The sequence below is a fragment of the Parasteatoda tepidariorum genome, chromosome 5, assembly GCF_982258835.1.
Source record: "Parasteatoda tepidariorum strain Cologne lab strain chromosome 5, Ptep-v5.0, whole genome shotgun sequence".
Taxonomy (NCBI): domain Eukaryota; kingdom Metazoa; phylum Arthropoda; class Arachnida; order Araneae; family Theridiidae; genus Parasteatoda; species Parasteatoda tepidariorum.
In genome coordinates, this window is record NC_141759.1 from 109578015 (window position 1) to 109597746 (window position 19732).

The window sequence follows — 19732 nt, forward strand, 5'->3', positions numbered from 1 at the left end:
ATAAGGTATAAGGAGTGAAAGGGCACTAGAATGACAAAAAATCAGAACATTTTGGCCTAAACCCGTAGTTTCGGAGCAAAGCTAAAAAATCAGAACAAACACGATTTAATCGGAACAGTTGGCAACTAAGCTAGACATGCATCACATATTTAGTTGCGGGCCAATCTCGCTAAATACTCATTTACACCCAAAATATTCTTTCTTTTACATTAATAAAATGTTTCAATTATAAGGGTATATATTAAAAGAATTAATATTATGCATGATAGTAGTTTTCTTAATAGATCGTGGCAAATTAAGTCTTATTTCAAGTAAAAACAGACAATGTTGGTATTTAAGCACCTTAAATCATTCACTTTTTTTCATTTTGCTTAACTTTTTTTTCAAAATTTATTGAAATAAATATTTTTATGAAAATTTTTATAGAACAAAAACACAATTATGTTCAAAAGATTTATAATTTTCAAACCAATGTTTTTTATTAGTTTTCAGTGAAACTTATAAATGAAAGGTTCTAAAACCATTTTTAAGGGTATCAACACATTCCTTAGGCAGAAAATTTATATGGTTACTTAATTAATAAATACTGATAAATTATTTAATTTCTAAAAAAAATTTATAGACATTTACTTGTAATATTTTTATTATCCTCTATCATTCTTAATATTACTCTCTACTATCATCATGATTTGATATTTTATTTTTACTGTAAATTAACAGTTAGAACAAAACAGTATTCTTTTATTATTAATGGCATTCTCTTATCCAACAATATCACCTTATCAGGTAACGCTTATGGTACCTCAACTTTTATAATGAGGATTACATAAAATTATTTCCAGCCAAAACTGTCATTAGGAATTAACTTTACATAATATCACTAAACAATCTCATGAAAAACATTAACTAATTTTAAAGTAACCAAAAGTTGAATAGAAATTTTAAAAGAAGAAGAAGAAACATTTTAAGTTGCAATGTTAACTAAATAAAATGATTATCAAAATCTAAATTAGAATTTTATTCTAATCGACATTTATAACAAAAAGTTTGGGATAGATTCTAGACAAAATGCAGAATATATTAATGAAAGAACCAGTATATGAATGAAATATGCCTCCCCCCTTGCCTGTAGCCCTCTCAGACACACCCTTTCTTGTCTCTCTTAAATGCTCTACCATAGTCTAATTCTAGGTGATAAAAGATCAAATTTTTGTTTTAAAAAATTTGAACTGAAAAAATTGTTCCCATCAACTATAGTGATGCTGAAAAATAGAATATTTTTAAAAACCTTGTAACAAAATAAAGTACTTTTAAGAGCCCTTATTTTCCAAAATAAAAATTAAGCAGTTTTTAAGGACTTTTAAGGAGTGTGGGAAGCCTGTAATGAGGAGGTCACCCAAGTCTGCACAATACTTGGGTTATCTGTATATGTGATAAAGAAATTTACAAGCTTTATATTATTTAGAACTTACTGTAGAGGTATTCAGAGTATTCTTCATCCTCTCCCAGGCAAAGTTGATCATCTTTTTCCAGCAAAAAAATTTCATTAAAGGTGAATTACTGCAAGAAGCAGCATAGTGAAGATGGGTCCTACAAGTAATTAATATTATGATATAAAGATTGATAAGTATAAGAGAGATTCAAAAAATCAAAACAAATTAAAAACCATGAAAATAATACACAGGCATCAAAACTATGATGGAGCATTATATTTGGTTAAAAGCACATTACAGAAAAAATGCATTAAAAAAACATTACAAATAGGTATAAAAAAAAATTTGAAAACACATATAACTGAATTTAAAAAAATAAAAAGAGCAGTAAAAAAATTGTCACGCTGATTTTTCTTAAGTACTTTTTAAGCCCTTTCTCATAGGCTGATTTAAATATTTCACACTTTTGCAACGTTTGTTTTTGTAATGTTTTCTGCATGGTACTTTGCATTAAAGATGTTTTAATGTAACTGTACACAATTGTGCACTCTAATTGAAACTTGCATACAATTTTTAATTTGTAACATGTATTTTTTATTTATTTTTTTTAGTTCCATATTTTACTTAACATCATTTACTAGCATGAGTCACTGCAAGTTTACAAACTTAGTGAAATATTTTACTGAAACTTACACATGATATTCAAACTATTTAAAATATTCAAACAAATGTTACAGAATTAAAAAATGTCATCAAGCTCTCTGTTAGTAAGCTCTGTTAGTAAACCCCTCTCTAAAAAGTATTTAAGAGAAATTTTAAAAAATATTTTAAATGTTTCTTTGAATAACAGTTTATGAATCTACCAGTTATTTAACATTCAACTAAAATTTACTGCAAACATAGAAAATAAGAAACTTTTGATAAATGTGAAACTTTACAGCCTGCTGGTAAATATATATATTCAAATATTAAAGTGTCAATATAAAAAGGACATTCTTAGTGAAAAGAAAAAGGAATAGCAAATCTAAAAACATTATTAGAGGTCAATGTATTAAGAATCTTATTTTAAGAATCTTGAGAAAATTATATATATCAAAAACTATGGTTCTATATTCATCAAAATACTATATAATTTTTTAATAACCATATTAAGAAAAATATATGACCATATTAAGGAAAATGTATGTGACCATATTAAGAAAAATACATGAACTTTTAATTTAAGAAATAACAAATAAATAACCTTTTCAAAACCTGAAAGATAAATAAAAGTCTTCAAAACACACGTTAGCAATTCCAACTTCTAAGTTAACTCTTGTTAAATTTTAGATAAAAGTTAGAAAAAATATTTCACTTGATAGAAATATTTATTATAAACAAATTATTGTCAAAATGTACAAGATTAAATAAATAAGTTTACTTACAGTATAAAATAAAAATTTTCAACAACATCTAAGGAATAAATGAATTTTTGAAATAAAATTAAAAGTTTTTAGTAACACAAACTACAAGATATATTTCAAAGTAATAAAAGAAAACAAAAACAACAAAGTAATTCAAATAGCAGTACTGAATTGCTTATCCACATACACAAAAGAAATACTTAGAAAATAAAACAGACAAAATCTAAAAATATTTAAATTATACAACAAAAAAAATATCCTTATAATAAATACCATTCTTGAATTTGCAAAAAAACTATATAATTGCTCTAAAATATCTTTCTGAGACAAACTAAAAAGCGTAGTAGAGTTTTAAAGCAGTCTTATAGATATGTTATCAGTTCATAATATACCGAACAAAATTAATTTAATTCTATTCAAAGAGAATGCTTTTAGAGAATGCTTGCAATTTCAATTGGGATTTTTAGTCTAACCCAGAAAAAGTAAGCAAATATTATTGTTTAGTTCTCACAAGCGATTGCATGCAAACAAGTTTGTGTCTAACAAGGGTGGAACACATCTCAAAAATTCCTATTAAAACAAAATTAAGCTCTAAATTAAGGAGCATGTGGTTAAGATAGGGCGCAAATGAAACGTGCGATTAAATTTCAGAATAGCCAGGACACGCTATTGGTCGAAAATGACATCACAATTTGTGGGAAGGGAGATGGTGTGTATTGCTTGCATGAGGCAATTTTGAAAAATTGCTGAAAACTTTTCCTTAAAACAAGTTTTTTTTTAATTTTCCTTATTTTTATTTAACTATTATAATTGATTTCATTTCAGTTTCAAGAAATACAACCTCATTATTTTCAAACGCTTGTTTTAGTTTATATTAAAACTAAGTTAATATTGGTTTAGTTAATTTTTTTTTTCGTCGTGTAATAGTGGTGTCTACTAGTGAGGTCAGGAGTTCAATTTAAATTTCTTTATCTAAAAAGGTTAATAACTATTTAATAAGTTTTATTCAATTTATAAATTATAATTTTTTTAAAATCAAAATTAATTCTTTTCAAAAATTTAATTTTTAAGACAAAAATTAATAATTTTTTTTTAATCAAAATATTTCCATTATTTTTTAACTATTTTTTAACATTATTTTTTCATCATTTTAAAATAAATTTTAAATTACAAAATTTTTTAACTTAATTTTGTAATTTAAAAAAAATAACAAAAATTTTTTTAACTTAAATTATGCATTTTTTAATTAATCCATATATTTTAATAAGACAAAATTAAACAGGTACTGATATTTTTTGTTTTTAAAATAATTTATAAATTGATTAAATATGTTAAATAGTTCATTTTTAGAAAAAAAAGTTGAAGATAATAAATATTCTATTAAAACCCGAACCATTCAACAGAAAATGGAAAGTCTAAATGCTACACCACAACTGCAGGTGAGCTACAAAGTTTTTCTTAATTTAAAGGTAAATGAACTGAAAGTTTAAAAAGTAATATTTTGCCTTTGGGGCATTTCCTTGTAAAACATGCACAATCTACAAAACTTTTTACATTAGGCATTTTGTGTGCCATAGTTGTAAAATTATTTTTGAATTATTTGCTTTATACTTTTACCCTATCTTGAAAATAAGTGAATATGAATTATCAATCAAATGTAAAATAGTACTTACAATTAAAGCAAAATATATATATACATAAAAAAATAACAATTCGGAAGTTATAATATGATGCAATTTTTCATCAATTAAAAATACTTAAGAAAATTGGAGTAATTTTAAACTATGTACAAATTGAGCAATCAACTATGAATTTAAGAAATTATGAAGATAAAAAATTTATGAAGGAACAGTCTCAATTATAAGTGAATTAAACTCAAAGCAATAACTCCTATCTTAACTGCATGAATCAATTCAATTAGATGTATTTTGCAGTTTCATTATCAATATTTTATATGTTTACAGAAACTGAGAAAACGCTAATCATGACAAAAACATTAATAAAAATTCTATAAAATTAAAGTTATTTTTATTTCTACTTATTTCCCACCTTAATTCCCAAAGAAAAGGAAGAATTGCTTAATATCCAATCCTTATATTAAATCCAAATTCATAAATGATAAAAAAGTTAAATGAAGTTAACACAATGATTATGAAAAAAATACTGCATACCGAACGGTAACTAAAGCCATGAACAGAAACGAAAATTGTCTGCTAAAAATTCTGGCTTTCTAAATCCAACAAGAAAAAGTCAGAGGGAAAAATTATGTATTCCCTTTTCACCTTCAAGAATTTACTCATTGGAGCTTTTTAAAAATTACATTGGTGCAAATTTTTTTACCATTTCATACTTATGACTAATAAATTAAATACATCAGAAATTACCAGATTTTCAAATTGGAATAAAACTTTAATTTTCACACGTAAGCAAATTAAATAAAAAGTTGCAAAAACCACACACATTAAAAATAGTGCATGGTTAAAACAAGACTAATATTAGACATGGTTTTGTTGAAGATCTCATTTTCCCTGTTGGTTATCCCACACCCTACTTTTATTTTGATATCCAATCACAGGAGAGGGGTAGATAAGGGTCTTTTTCGAAATTTAAATCAGACTCCCATTTAACTGACCTTGAACTATTTTTATAGTAAAAAAAAAACGACGAAAGAAAGGGGAGTGTTTTTATAATTTTTATATTAGCTTTTATTAATTGTATATAATACTTGTTTAAAACAAAGTTAATATCTTTTATTAGAATTTTATCCTTAAATTAAATTAGTACTGTAAAGAAGAAAAAAAACCAGAGGGTGATGCAATATCCTGACTCATGGAAAAAGGTTTGAAATATGCTTAATTTTGCTGATAAGGGAGGTGTTTGAAATTGCCAAAAATATGCTTAGATAATATTTGAATGACTTCTAATTTAAAGTAATGATAATGTGATAATGGTAGGGAAATGCTTAAACTAATTTGCCCAAATAATGTAACAGTAAAAGGATCAAATATGAACATCAAAATGGATTCAATAAAAATATGTTAAAATTGTTTAATAATGTTGAGCTTTACCAAGAAGCTATAAACTTGGAAAAACAGTTATCAATTGTTTACATTACATTATTTGGAAATAACTGTAAAAGGATAAATAGAATGCAAATAATCAAGGTTCAGCTTATAAGAAACTTCATAAGTCTGAAAAAAGGTAATTTAAAATATTTTTTAAAATTAATTCAACAATATGAAACTTTTAACAATAATGATATAACGTAACTAATAATTCAAAGATACATAAGTGTTGGAAGAGCTTGAAAATGTTCTTTAAGACACACTAAACTAATCATTTTTTATATTATTGATAGGAAAAAGCAAAATCTTATCTCCAATAACTATAATTTTTCAATGGCATTGAAAAACATTCTAAAAATGCAACATTTAGTTATTTTGTTAGAAGAAATTCATTAACAGTATATTTTAATACCAGTGTTCTCTTTAACTCTTTCGTGAAGGGCAACCCTTCCAGCTAACCCTTTGATCCCAATAAATGTATCCTCTTTACCCTTTTTATAAAAATAAGACTCTCTCTCTTAAAAATATTAACTTTTTATTCAGATTCCATTTTGAAAAACATTAATTCATTGTTTTAATAACAATTACACATTGGTAAAATTATGTGTTTATAGGTTAAATTCAGATTACTTTTACAAACATTTATTTTGTTTGGACTATTCTCAACTGGTCAATATTCTATAATATAAGTATCTTTTTAGGGAGAGGTCGGGGAGGAGCATATTAATAAATTTTTTAAGTAATTTTAAATTTTAAAACTAATTTCTAAATATTTTTTTTCAAAAAATGCACATTTTAAAGTTTATTTTCTTATAATTTATAGTTAAAATTATTAAAAAACGCTCTCAAGCTATTTATCAAATAATCATTTTTTGTTAGTTTATTTTTAATTGAAAAAAAAATATGCACAGAGATTGTCTGTTAGCATGCATTTGATTATTTTTATTAACAACAATCTCTTCTCAGATTTCAGATCAAAATACATTTTTCAGAAAATCAATTAAAAAAAATAGGTTCTTCAACACATTTTCAGAAGCTTAAAGTGCTGAACAAAGTTTAATGGGAATTACTGAGAATTTTAGAATAATCAAGTATTGTTAAAATCTATATTCTACCAAAAAAGGCATTGCAGATTTTTATTTTTCAGTATACTTTCATCTGATTAAGCAAAGAGAAAATAGCATGCGTAAAACTAATAGCATTTTTTTAACTTTTTTAGTTTATATGACACATAAACCTTTATTTCTATTTTTATTATTTTTAAGATAAATTTGTGATTGTTCTCATCTAACTAAAGAATAATTAGGTGATTGAATGTGCCTAAAAGCTAAACTTTTTTTCTGAGGCTCTCCTCTAAAAAAAGTTCCTCTGCTTAAAATTTTTTAGGACAAATTTGTTGCATGAAAAATTTTTTAAAAAAAGTTTAAAATAATAAGGTATAAATTTTTTTAACTTTTCAGAGTTTTATGCAAACTTTATTATAATTATTTATTTTTATAAACAAAAAAAAATTTCAAGCATAAAATAGGTTTTTAAATAATATATACCGTCACTGAGAATGAAGAAAAATAAGACAATTTGATAAAGATTACAAAAATTGCAGCAATTAAAAGATTACATATTTCATAGTTATTATTTTATATTTATTAAGAGTTTTTTCGATTCAAATTTAGCCAAACACTGCGTGGGTATAGATGTGGTCGGATAAATACCCAGTAAGTATGGTATTTATAAATGGGTATTTACCTCAGCCTTGGGGTAGTACCCTAAATCAAGGCTTTTAAAACTTTTTGTCATTTTTAAAATATCTAATCATCATTTGCCTTGCTTATAGTTCTGGCAATAACATAACATTTTTAATTTCAAAAAATGAACACTAAAGTTTTTTAATTCCAGGAAAAATATTTCAAAAAACTATAAATACCTAGCAGAGGAGCTGAATTTTCACAATAAAAAGCAATGTAAAAAGGTATTGTGCAATATCACAAAGTAGACTTTATGTTAAGTGATTTATGTGAAGGTTGAGCGCTTTTCAAGAAAAAAATCATTTTTTTTAAGAAAATGGCATTAACTGGATAAAATAGAAGAAATTTATATGCATAGGGGATGAGTTTAAACTTTCTTAACTGCGTTCATTTCTATTAATTCCATAAATATAATATTTATATTAAATGACTAAACTAAAACAGGAAAATTCCTTCGGAAAATTTTTAAAAAAAATAACTATATAACTATTTTATTTAAAATAAATGCTTTTTTTAATGTAATTTTAAAATCAGTTGATATTTTGCACAAATATTTTTTTCTACATATTATGAGAAAAAATAAAGATGATTTTTTAAAAAATTCCTTGATATTTTAATGAAATTAAAAATAAAAAAAAAATCATTTTTTCAAAAAATATTAACGTAAACAATTTAATTTTTATATTTTGTCAAGTATGAGCAAAACAAATCTTTAAAATACAAGACAATTTAGACAATTAAACAAGACAATTTAGACAGTGGTTAATTTATCTGTGTTCATAGATTTAATTTTCATTACTATTACGAATATTCACTTTGTTAGAATTATTTTCATACGGTAAAATTTGTATAAGTATCTCTTTTTCCGAAAGGGGTATATTAATGACCTTTTTTTAAGCGATTTTAACGCTATTTTTTAAATAAATACTTTATTTTAAAAAAATGTATCATTAAATGCTTATTTTCTAATAATTTTCTGTTCAAGTTATAGAAAAAAGCTTTCAAGCTGTTTATTAAAAAACAGTTTTTTTAGTTTTACTTTTTTTTTCACAACTTAATATAGATCGGAGTTTGATTGCATAGTATTCATATGCAGAGAAATTTTTGTATGATTTTCTAAAATAAAATACTTAAAATCTGAAAAATATTTTACATTTCAAAAATATATTTCTAAGATGAGAAACATTGGGAATTATGAATCAAAATGTGAACTTCAGGATGATTAAACCATAGTCACTCTCAAATAAAAACTAAAATACAATGATTCCAATAATTTATGAAGGAATTTTTCTTCTTAGTTAAGAACTAATTAACTTCTAACAACTTAATTGTTAGAAGTTAATTAGTAACAACTTAGTAGAACTTAATTGTATCTTAAATATATATATTATTTTTCAACACCCAAAAGAACATGATAATAGAATTTTCAATAAAATTTATAAATACCCAGGCATTTATGAATTTTAAGTATTCACCAGGGCAAATACCCAGGGTATTTGCCAAGTTACAAAATCCAAAAGCATGGGATAGTTAAAAAGAAGAAACAAAAAAAATAATTGAATGAAGGAAAAAAAAAAGGATTGAAAAAATACTGATAAAAAAAAGTTAAGACTGTTATATATGCAGCAAATTTAGTAACTAACAGTACATTTTAATTGCTGTGTTATAGAAGAAAATATAATATCTAAATAATGTAGGAAAATATAACTTATAAGCAACTAATTTTTAAATAGAAATTTTACAGTACACAGATATGGCCTGAAATTACTTTATTATTTAAGCTAGTTAATAAAGATTCATTTTATGCCTCCAAAAAAAACCAAAAAGAAACGGGCATAAATCGAAACAATCAGTACTTTCCCACATCACCGAATGAATTCAACTTGACCCTGAACTCAGAACAAAAGTACCCTTACGTCAAAGAAAGTGTTAGAAGTAAAATAAAATAAACAAGAACAAAATTAAAATAAATTAAAAAGAAAAACATTTCATAAGAATCTGATATTCTCTATCCGAATTAGAGCACTCGGGTTTCGGTTTAAAGTGTGCGCACATACACAAGTCATAACGTGGGTACGACATGAAGTCCGCATGAATGATTACATAGCAAACTCCCCATTTTTTGTGAAATGCATGGGATCCACCAGATATCACTGAAGGGAGAAAAAAAAATTCGGAAAAAAAAGCACTTTTTAAAAACGCCAGCTGAAAAAAGCACCTTTAAAAGCTTTTAAAAATGAAATCCCCAAAAAAGCACCTTTAAGTACTTTTTACAAATGCTATGCACCCTGAGTGTCGCATTAAAATGATAAATAAAGCATAAAATCAATGTTACTTTAAAAAAGTAGTGTAAAAAGGAGTGTAATGTTGTAAAATAAATCATTTAAATTAAAATTGGTGCATTTTGAAGAAATTTTTTTTCTTTCTTCAATGCGATAGGATAAACTGTATTAAATGAAAAAGATCCTCAATTATCATGAGAATAAAATTCAAATTTATAAAATTTGTTGTTTGAATAAGTGATATAATAAAAACTATAAAATTTCGTTTTTAATTTATCCATAAAATTATTTCATTAAAACAAATTTGCCTTTTTTTTCTTTTTCTTAAGAAAAAACTTTCAAAATTATATTTAGCTTTTATCTGTATTGAATCTGTGTTTATTAAAATAATAAGAATAATTATTCATCAAAAGTCAGCCACATTTGAGGAATTTCAAAATTTTATTTTAGTCAAAAGAAATAATGATCTATGCAATATAACTTTAATGTTTGTTATAAAATTATTTGTCAAACTTTAAAATACTAGTGAAAAATTTGTACTTTTTATGGAGCACAATCATTTCTGTAATATAATCAAAGTATAAAAATTGAATGTAAAAATTAAGCTTATTGTTATAATTATTAACTAACCATTAGATCAGCTGATAGCTTCTTGTTTTTGACTATCAATGATACCACCATTAATTCTTTCATGTTTGCAATCTTCAGATTCCAAAAAGAGATGTCCAACATTTTCATCTTCTAGATAAGAAAGAAAAAAATATTTTAAATTGAGTGCATGAATAAGCATAGTTATTAACATGAAAAGAGATACAATCTGATTTTGACACCTAGATAGAAAAGAAAATTTTTTTTAAAATTAAGTACATAAATAAGCGTAGTTGTCAACGAAAAGAAAAACAATCTGAAGATTTTACAAAAATGTAAATTTCTTACCAACTCTCGAATCATATAGCTATTTTTTTATGCACTTCAAAATTTTATAATAACGCTCACTTTAAAATCAACTTATAGAATGTACCAATTAAATTAAGCAATAATTTTTTTAATTTAAACTAATTACCGCTAAAAAATTTATTTAGTGATAAAATTAAAAACTTTGTATATTTTGGGTGTCCTAAACGTAAAGCAAATATTTTAAAATAATGCTCTTTTTTGTGATGGGCGCCCTTTTTTAGCGGCTCTTTCCAGTTTCTAGTGCCCTGCTCTTTTTAAGGTCTAGAATGAACAATTACTTAGTATCTTAATATAAAAGTTACAGAACAATGAAATAAAGATAATATTTCAATTAAAGATAGCAATTGGAATTCTGAGAAATAATAATGATTAAAAACATCAGAACATTTCAGATTAACAAAGCTAAGTATTACAGAATACACACAAATTTATCTAGAAAAAAAAAATAAACAAATCAACTGGTTCCTTGAATGTTTAGCACTGTCTTAAACTAGCAAATGAATTATTTCAGTTTTGTTATCTTTCAGGATTGAGTAAATTTCTTGTTTACATCGTTACAGAACAACATTAAGAAATATTTAGCACACCAAGCTTGCACCATTTATAATATCCTACACAATTCGGTAATTTCCCCCCAAATAAAACTACAAAATAAAAGAGAGCAGTTATAATAAATTTAAACTAAAACTAGCTCAAAAATAACAATTGGACAATCAACCTAAATAAAGCAAAAATCAAAATACTATTTTGATTTGATGATATCCATATACGCCCCATCCCTGCAGATAATTTTATTTCTCGATGTGTTTCCTGGATAACCTGGGTCTTGGCGAATTTAGTTGGCGTCACAGATCAGATTACGAATATATCCCTGTATAATTTAAACTGCTACTTGAAACGACCGAAATAAGAATATATAAAAAAGTTCCTTTACTTAAAAACTAATTATGTTAGGCTTAATTGACATGTTTACATAATTTCACGAACATACACATAAATTAAATTCATTAGCGTATTAAAAATTCATGATCAACAATGCAATCACAAGAAACAAGCACAAGAACTTTCAGACAAGTCAATATCAGCAGGGCAATTACAATTTAGTTAAGTTTCAAAAACCTTTTCTTATTTTTGTCAAATTTCTTAATTTAAAAATACTGTTTTGGTTATTATAACCAATCAAAGCTAAAGGCAAATTCAAATGCTGCAATTAAAAAAATTGTTGGCTTATAACAAATTTCGAAAGATAGTGCGAAAATATTTTCACGCTTTTAGCTTACTTATTTTCTATGACGTTTTTAGATTTTTTTTGGATTTAGTTGTATATCAAAATCGTCCCGCAGTGGACTGATGGTTAAGACACGGTTCCCAGCAGATCACCGAAGTCAAGCATCACTGGCTGCTGTCAGTGTGTGGGTGGGTGACCACTTAGATCAGTTTGCGCAGAAACCGAGGGTGTGCGGTATTGATCCTCCTTAAACTGTGCTACCGTAAAGTACTCCACTTCGCGTGCAGGTCGTTGGGCTACCGAAGCGGGGGGGCCATCCCCTCTGCACAGGATCAAAATTGTGATGGCATGTCTTCGGATCATCCTCAGGGATGCTTCCCAGACCGTCGCCAATAGCCCATTGTGCAGCTCTAGTGCAACGTAAATGAACTACAACAACAACAATATATCAAAATCATTAGTTCATTTACGCAGTAGAGCTGCACAATGGGCTATTGGTGACGGTCTGGGAAACATCCCTGAGGATGATCCGAAGACATGCCATCACAATTTTGATCCTCTGCAGACGGGATGGCACCCCCGCTTCGGTAGCCTGACGACCTGTACTTGAAGTCGCGCACTTTACGGCAGAACAGTTTAACGAGGCCTAATATCACACACCCTCGGACCCTACGCAGACAGAACCAAGTGGTCCTCCACCCGCACACTGGCAGCAGCCAGTGAAGCTTGACATCGGTGATCTGCTGGAAACCGTCTCTTAACTATCACTACAGGACTTAGATTCTTTATTTTTATTCTAGAATGCAAATTTTATAAAAAGTAAGATAACGGTGCTCAGCAGACTATTAGGTAAACATCTTAAAAAAAGATCAGAAATTAGAATAAATCGTTTGATTCTAGGGGTGGAAGTTGCGGGGTCGAATCCCACTTTCACCCTGGTTTTTTCTTCGCTATGTCCTACTCTGTATTTTATTTTATAACCGTCGTTGAACAGCGAACGCCATTAGGGTTTACGACCACTAATGTTCGACACCGTAGCCTTGTAATTTTGAACCCAATCCGAAAGACAAGGGAACTCCTGAATCAATTATTGGGGAGAAATTTGCCTTCGTGAAAGACTTTTTGAAGCAAATAGTCGGTATTTGCGTTATATGGAGAAGAGTACCTTCCACGGTTAGCCTGACTGCAAGCGAATAGTTTAGCCCGTGACCTGTCTTTCACTGAGGATATTTATTGTCGGTGCGAGCCAGGTGCGGAATTCGGATGGACCAGCTATTATTGGGGTCGATCCCGTGTCACCTTCTTGGAAGGCAAGTGCTTTATCCTCTTAGCCACCCTTCTCAATATTATAGCCGTCGTTGAACAGCCAATCCAATTTTTTGGCTTGTTTACGTCTATGAACGCTCAACTCCTTAGCTATGTAATTTTTCACCCAATCCAGATGACAGGGAAACTCATGGATCAAATATTGGGAGAAATTTTGTCTCCGTGGCGGACTCTTTTTAAGAAACTAACCAGCAGTAGAGTTGCATAGACTTGAAAACCGCGAAAACATCCCATGATCAGCCTGACGGCAAGGGGACTGTAACCCATGATTCGTCTACCACAGAGGACCTTCTCTGTATTTTATTGTATTTTAAAACAGTCGTAGAGCAGTTACCCCAATTTTTTTGGGTTCTTGACTACCAATGTGCTGTAATGTAATGTAACTAACTCAGTAGTTTTCTAATTTTTAATCAAATCCAGAAGACAAGGGAACTCCTATGACAAGTATTGGGAGATATTTGTCTTCGTGGAGGACTTTTTAATAGAACTAAGCCGAGAGTGCTAAGCCTTAGAGAGGAAAACCACGAAAACCTCCCATGGTTAGCCTGACGACAAGGGGACCCATGATCCGTCTACCACTCAGGATATTTTACATCAGCACTGTAGTTGGTGCAAACCGGGTGCGGAATCCCCTGAGCCACCATGCTCCATCTTCTCTGTATTGTGCTATCTGTCTCTCTATTTGACAAATGTTTTTAATGTTATAGGGGATATTTCCGTATTTTCATTTGTCATGCCAATCAAGATCTCGAAGGTGCCAAATTGATTTTAAATGGGAAAAATTAAAAAAAATAATAATAACGCGATAATAATAATAATAAGAGTGACTTTGAGTTACACCCTTGCAGAGGGTCTGCCACCGCTGCTTCGTTAGCCCGATAACGCGCACCCTTGGTGTCTACGCATTCTGATCAGAATGGTCACAAATCCACTTACAGACCGAAGTGATCTTGAACTGTGTCTTTACGATCATTCCATTGCGAGAAAAAAAAATGTTTCTAGAAAATGTCCATTTAGAAATACCGATTTTAATAATTTCATCAATATTTCGTCCACATACATAAAATAAACAGTAATCCAAAAAAATTCCAACACTTTATTCATAACACGAGCGTGGAAAGTTAAGATAATATGTTTAATATTTTTCAGAATATGTTTATATGTTATATTTTTTAGAATATGTTTAGAATATGTTTATATGATAATATGTTTAATATTTTTTAGTGTCAAAAAATAAATTGTAAATCTATATCGTTTACACTAATCAAATAATTACGTTTAATGTTAAGCTACTAAGTACTATTAATATTGAGTTCTAGTACGTAAAAATCTTATCATTGAATCTAAAATTATTCAGGATGTTAGATTTTTTATTTCGTTCGCGACGCATCGCATACTTTTAAATGAACTTTACTTCGAAATCCAATAAGTCTTAATCGTTCTTTAGTATTGCTTTTTTTAAAAAAAATGCATATTTCTGCTGCTAATCTAAAACTCAACCATAAATTATACGTTCTCTTAGGAACGTTTATAATGTACCCATTCCATTACTACTTTTACGTTAAATAAGTTTGTTTTTTAAAACATATAACCGATTTATTCAACTTTTTCTTCTTAACCTCTTAGCCACTGTAATCAAAGAGAACTGCATCGCTCTGTTTTATATTTGAAGAAAGACTCAAAAACAACAGGAAGTTCTTTGAAATCTCTTTACTACAAAAATACTTCAGCAAATATCAAAATACTTATTGGTATATAAGATTCGATCATTTAAGAAATATTCACATTTTTAAAATTTGTTTGCAAAAATTAAACTATTAAAAAAAAAGCTGTTTTAAAAAAATATCTATAATTTTATTATTTTAAAACAAATAAATTTAAAAAAAATCTTTTTAATCATTGAATCAATCCCATTTTGCTCCCTTAGTTTCTCTCCTTAATATTAACCTATATTTTTTAAACTCGTCCAGATATCATATTATAATATACTTTACTACAATACCAAAAGAAATAGTTATAGGCAAACTGGGGGACCCACACTATCTGATAATATGGTTCCGTTTAAAAAAAAAGACCAGGAAAACATAAAAAGCTACATTGCAACGCAAATAATTTTATTTTTTTTACTTAATACTGATATTTTAATAACATAATATAATCTAATGAAATATTACGAATGCTGAATAGGAAATTAAGAAATTGTTACTCATATAAATGGCCCCATATCTTCTTCTAATATTAATCAATAATTTTCATCAGACATTATATTATAAAATAATATTTTACCACACTGTAGTGTATCTACTACTACAAAAATATCGAGACATGTTAACACGATTCTATGTTGGGTACCTTCTGACAGATGAAAGTTGATATTGTCTATAACTTCTCACTCGTCATTGGTGACTGTCGGACGTGATGCGAACACGCCTACCTTGACAGAAACTCCTACTTTGATTTAAACACGCCAACATTGATGGATGGTCCCCATTGAACAGTTGACTTGTGACTACGACATTATCCACCTCCTCGCACTGTTGCTACGTACAACGCATTCACTCGACTGCTAAACGCAACACAGCAGTGACCACGACCATGAACGTAATACAGCTCTCACAATCAGCATTCCAAAATACGGTGATCTTAATACAGCTCTCCCGGCTTCTCACAAAACAGCAATGAATCAACTAGTGGTAACTGTTCATCTTGTCTATCACAGCTATAATTCTGGTTCACTAGTATATAAGACATGTTAACTCGATTCTAAGGAAAATTTATCTTGTCAATATTTAAAAATAATGTTTAGTAAAAAAAAAAGGGGGTTTTACAATTTTGTAACATAAATAAAATATTTATTTACTTAAAATTATTTTTTTCCCTTTAATAAGTGAGGTAACATAATGAAACTGTTAAAAGTAAGAAACTGTTACTCATATACTGAATATATGCATATGGTTCCATATCTCCTCTTAATATTAATTTACAAGTTTCTAACTCGATCAGATTTTATATTACAATTAGGACTGGACTATAAGTCGATATATCGCGACACATCGATTTAACGCCTGTATCGGCAGGCCGATACAGCGACTTTAGTTCCAGGCGATGCATTAGAAATCTGATTTAAGCCGTCGAGTAAAGAAGACGAACGATATAGCGATATACGATATAGCAATATACGATATAGCGATATACGATATAGCAATATACGATATAGAGATATACGATATAGCGATATACGATATAGCGATATACGATATAGAGATATGCGATATAGCGATATACGATATAGCGATATACGATATAGCGATACAAGACACGCAAGGATCTCTTACGTTCCGATACCAACTCGCGCTGGGAAAGACGATGTTCGTATCATTATATTGAAACGGCCTTGATTGATGAGCGGTACCATCAGAATCAGTTTTGAGAGCATATATCGTGATCTCGCATGTTCGTTTCCGCACCTCTTAGTTTTTTTTTCTTCTTTGTCGCTACTTGATATCGTTTCTTGTAGATTATTTTCAGTGGGACTGACTTTGTGATCGTCGTTACCTTGTTCTGAACGTAATCTATTATTGAAGAGAATATATAAAGAAGTGCTTTTTAAATAATTAGGTAAATTGTTTTTTTGAAACAAAACTTTCTTTTTTATTTTTAAATGTGAAAATTAATTTTGATATTATATGTTTAAGTATTATTTTACATTATTGAATTTATTACAAACGGAAATCTAACATAAAGTGCCCATAAAGAATTAAATTAATAAGTAATTAAATTTGTTACGCTATTTTTTACTTTATTTTAATTTATTAAAAACTTTTTGGATAAAATAATAATTTAATGGGTTTTTATTACTGATTTTAAATTTATAAATCTTCAGTTGCTTTCATTTTTATAAATGAAATTATAACAAAACTTATTTTTCCTCTTTTGGATTTGGTCATAAGTCAATCAACTTTGTTTATTCAAAAAAATTAGTAATGTTTGCAATTGCGACTTCTTTTTTTAAAATCATTTAGCCCTTCGTTTTATTAAAGAGTATAATCGTGTTTCTTTAATTTTATTTCAATATTGTCAGTTGAATATATTATCGAATATCATAATTCTTTTGTTTTTATTTTTAAGAAATTAAACCTTACTTTGTTTTTTCGTTCAGAATTCGGTAATTATTCAATTTAACTTTATTATTTATGTGAAATAATAACGATAAAAAATAGTGTTGTTCTAAAAGTGTTTTTTTTTGTTTAATTTATTTAGCACTTTGTTTTAAGCATACAAATAATTTTTAACGAACTTATTTTTTAAATTTTCTTTCTATATTGTTAGGTAAATATATTGATAAATTTCAATTTTATTTATTTTTTTATTATTTATTTTTAAACTAAGAAATCTTTCGATATTTGCGCGATCATTTTTAGAGAATATAACATTAATATCTTTCGTAAGCAAAACATATACATCAAATTCATAAATTGATTTAAATCAATCTGAGTATGAAGTTTTGATAGAAATCCGACTTTCTCCGCCTTATAAGTAAATGAATTTCAAAAATACATCGCAATACATCGCTATATCGCGATGCAAAACTGACGATGCATCACGGTATAAAATTTCTTATATCGCCCAGTCATAATTACAATATACTATACTATCATACCATAGGAAATAAGTATAGAAAAATCTAGAGGCCTACAATGTGGCATAATATGTAGGTATGCCTGCATATATTTCATCGCGTGTAAGTATGTATGTACAACTTTTAACGATAATACCGTTAAAAGTTGGAAATTGTTGCTCACTTTACTGTATATATAAATGGCCCCTTATCTCTCTTTAATATTAAATTAAATTTCTCAAAATCGGACAGATAATATACTATACTACCAATAATTATAGACAAACAAGGCAGCCCAGAATTTGTCACAATGTGGAACTATATAGTTCTATTGACAAACCATGGGAAATTACACAAAAAGTTTGTTATAGGTCGAATACTTAGTGTGTCCAAATGGTTAAATTGATAGGAAGCAACAAATTGTTAGTCTTGAGGCTTCAGGGTTCGAACCCCAAACTTAGTCAATATTTAAAAGAATTGTTTTATTATTTATTTTGCAATAATGTTGCGTAAATTAAATATTCCTTTACTTAAACTTATTACTTTTTACTTTTATAAGTACGTAATGAAAGAAAGTGTTAAAGTAATAAACTGACGCTCATGTACTGTATATAAACGGTCCCATATCTCTCCTAAATATTAACCTAACATTTTCAAACATTTTCAACATTTCAATTTTCTCGTATTCTTGTAACTTCGCAAATTGATTGCAAGTAGTAACAAAAGCATGATCGCTTTTTGTTCAAATCTTTCAAGTTACTTGCATCATTGTTCTCTTCAGCTATAGCCAGTCAAAATTTCAATGTAGGCTTATATCGAATTGTTGTATTAATAGTACCGTTTTTCTAACGGAAGTCGTATAAATTATTCTAAATTACAGACGTCAAGTTTTCCCTTCCGAGATCTTATTGAATGAATTAAATACGAAAATTGAAGTTCAGTTATGCAAAGAATACACTTAAGTTACAAAAGTTGAAAACTAACTTTAATTCTCCATATCCTATAGGGCAAAACTTTTTTGGATTGTCAGATGCATTCCTCGAGGAAATAATCATATTATTGAGGCCTATCGATACGCAACAGTCTCTAAACTTTAATCCTGTTCTGCAATGAATCTGGTAAGTCTGGATAAATTTGATTTCGGCACCACTTAAATTCAAGGAAAATGTTTTTCTTTTTATTAAATAGAAACTTAAAATATTCCCATAGTATCCGTAGAGAATAACATATCATAGAATGGCAATTAATTATTGTAATTATTAAGCTAAGTGAGAATACGCTGTTGGAATTTTTACAATGTATGTCTTGGTCACACAAAATTAACACACAGACACCTTTTACTTAACGAACCAGTGCCTATTTGCACCAGTTGTAGAGAACCACTAACCTTAAAGCACATCTTGAACCAATGTTCCAATTTTAAAATGAAGAGACAATGATATTCTAACAGTGAATATCCTGAGTTATTGGAGACAATTCACTTAAAAACCTAATTCACTAAAAAACCTCTAAAATTTTTAAACAGATTTTTACTTTTGATCAGATGTTAAACGAGGTATAACCTTCTTTGGCTTTTAGCGCAGAAAATAAATATCTAACAAAATACTAACTATCTAACTAAATAAATAAGTATCTAACTTGTTGAATATCTTAAATACACTGCATTCTTCCAAAA

The 19732-nt window shown here is 27.9% G+C and overlaps 1 long non-coding RNA gene across 3 annotated transcripts; it reads right to left on the reverse strand.

The window, feature by feature from the left end:
• Nucleotides 1-1005: 1005 nt before the first annotated feature.
• LOC147809984 (uncharacterized) lies at nt 1006-12093 on the reverse strand. Of its 3 annotated transcripts, none has more exons than XR_015434019.1 (3): nt 11629-12093; nt 10559-10669; nt 1006-1590 (listed from the first exon to the last, which is right to left on the reverse strand). It is a non-coding gene; the product is annotated as an uncharacterized LOC147809984 (long non-coding RNA). The 3 variants fall into 3 exon arrangements; XR_015434020.1 differs by having other exon boundaries at nt 1007-1590; nt 11820-12090; XR_015434018.1 differs by having other exon boundaries at nt 1007-1590; nt 11604-12090.
• Nucleotides 12094-19732: the final 7639 nt, after the last annotated feature.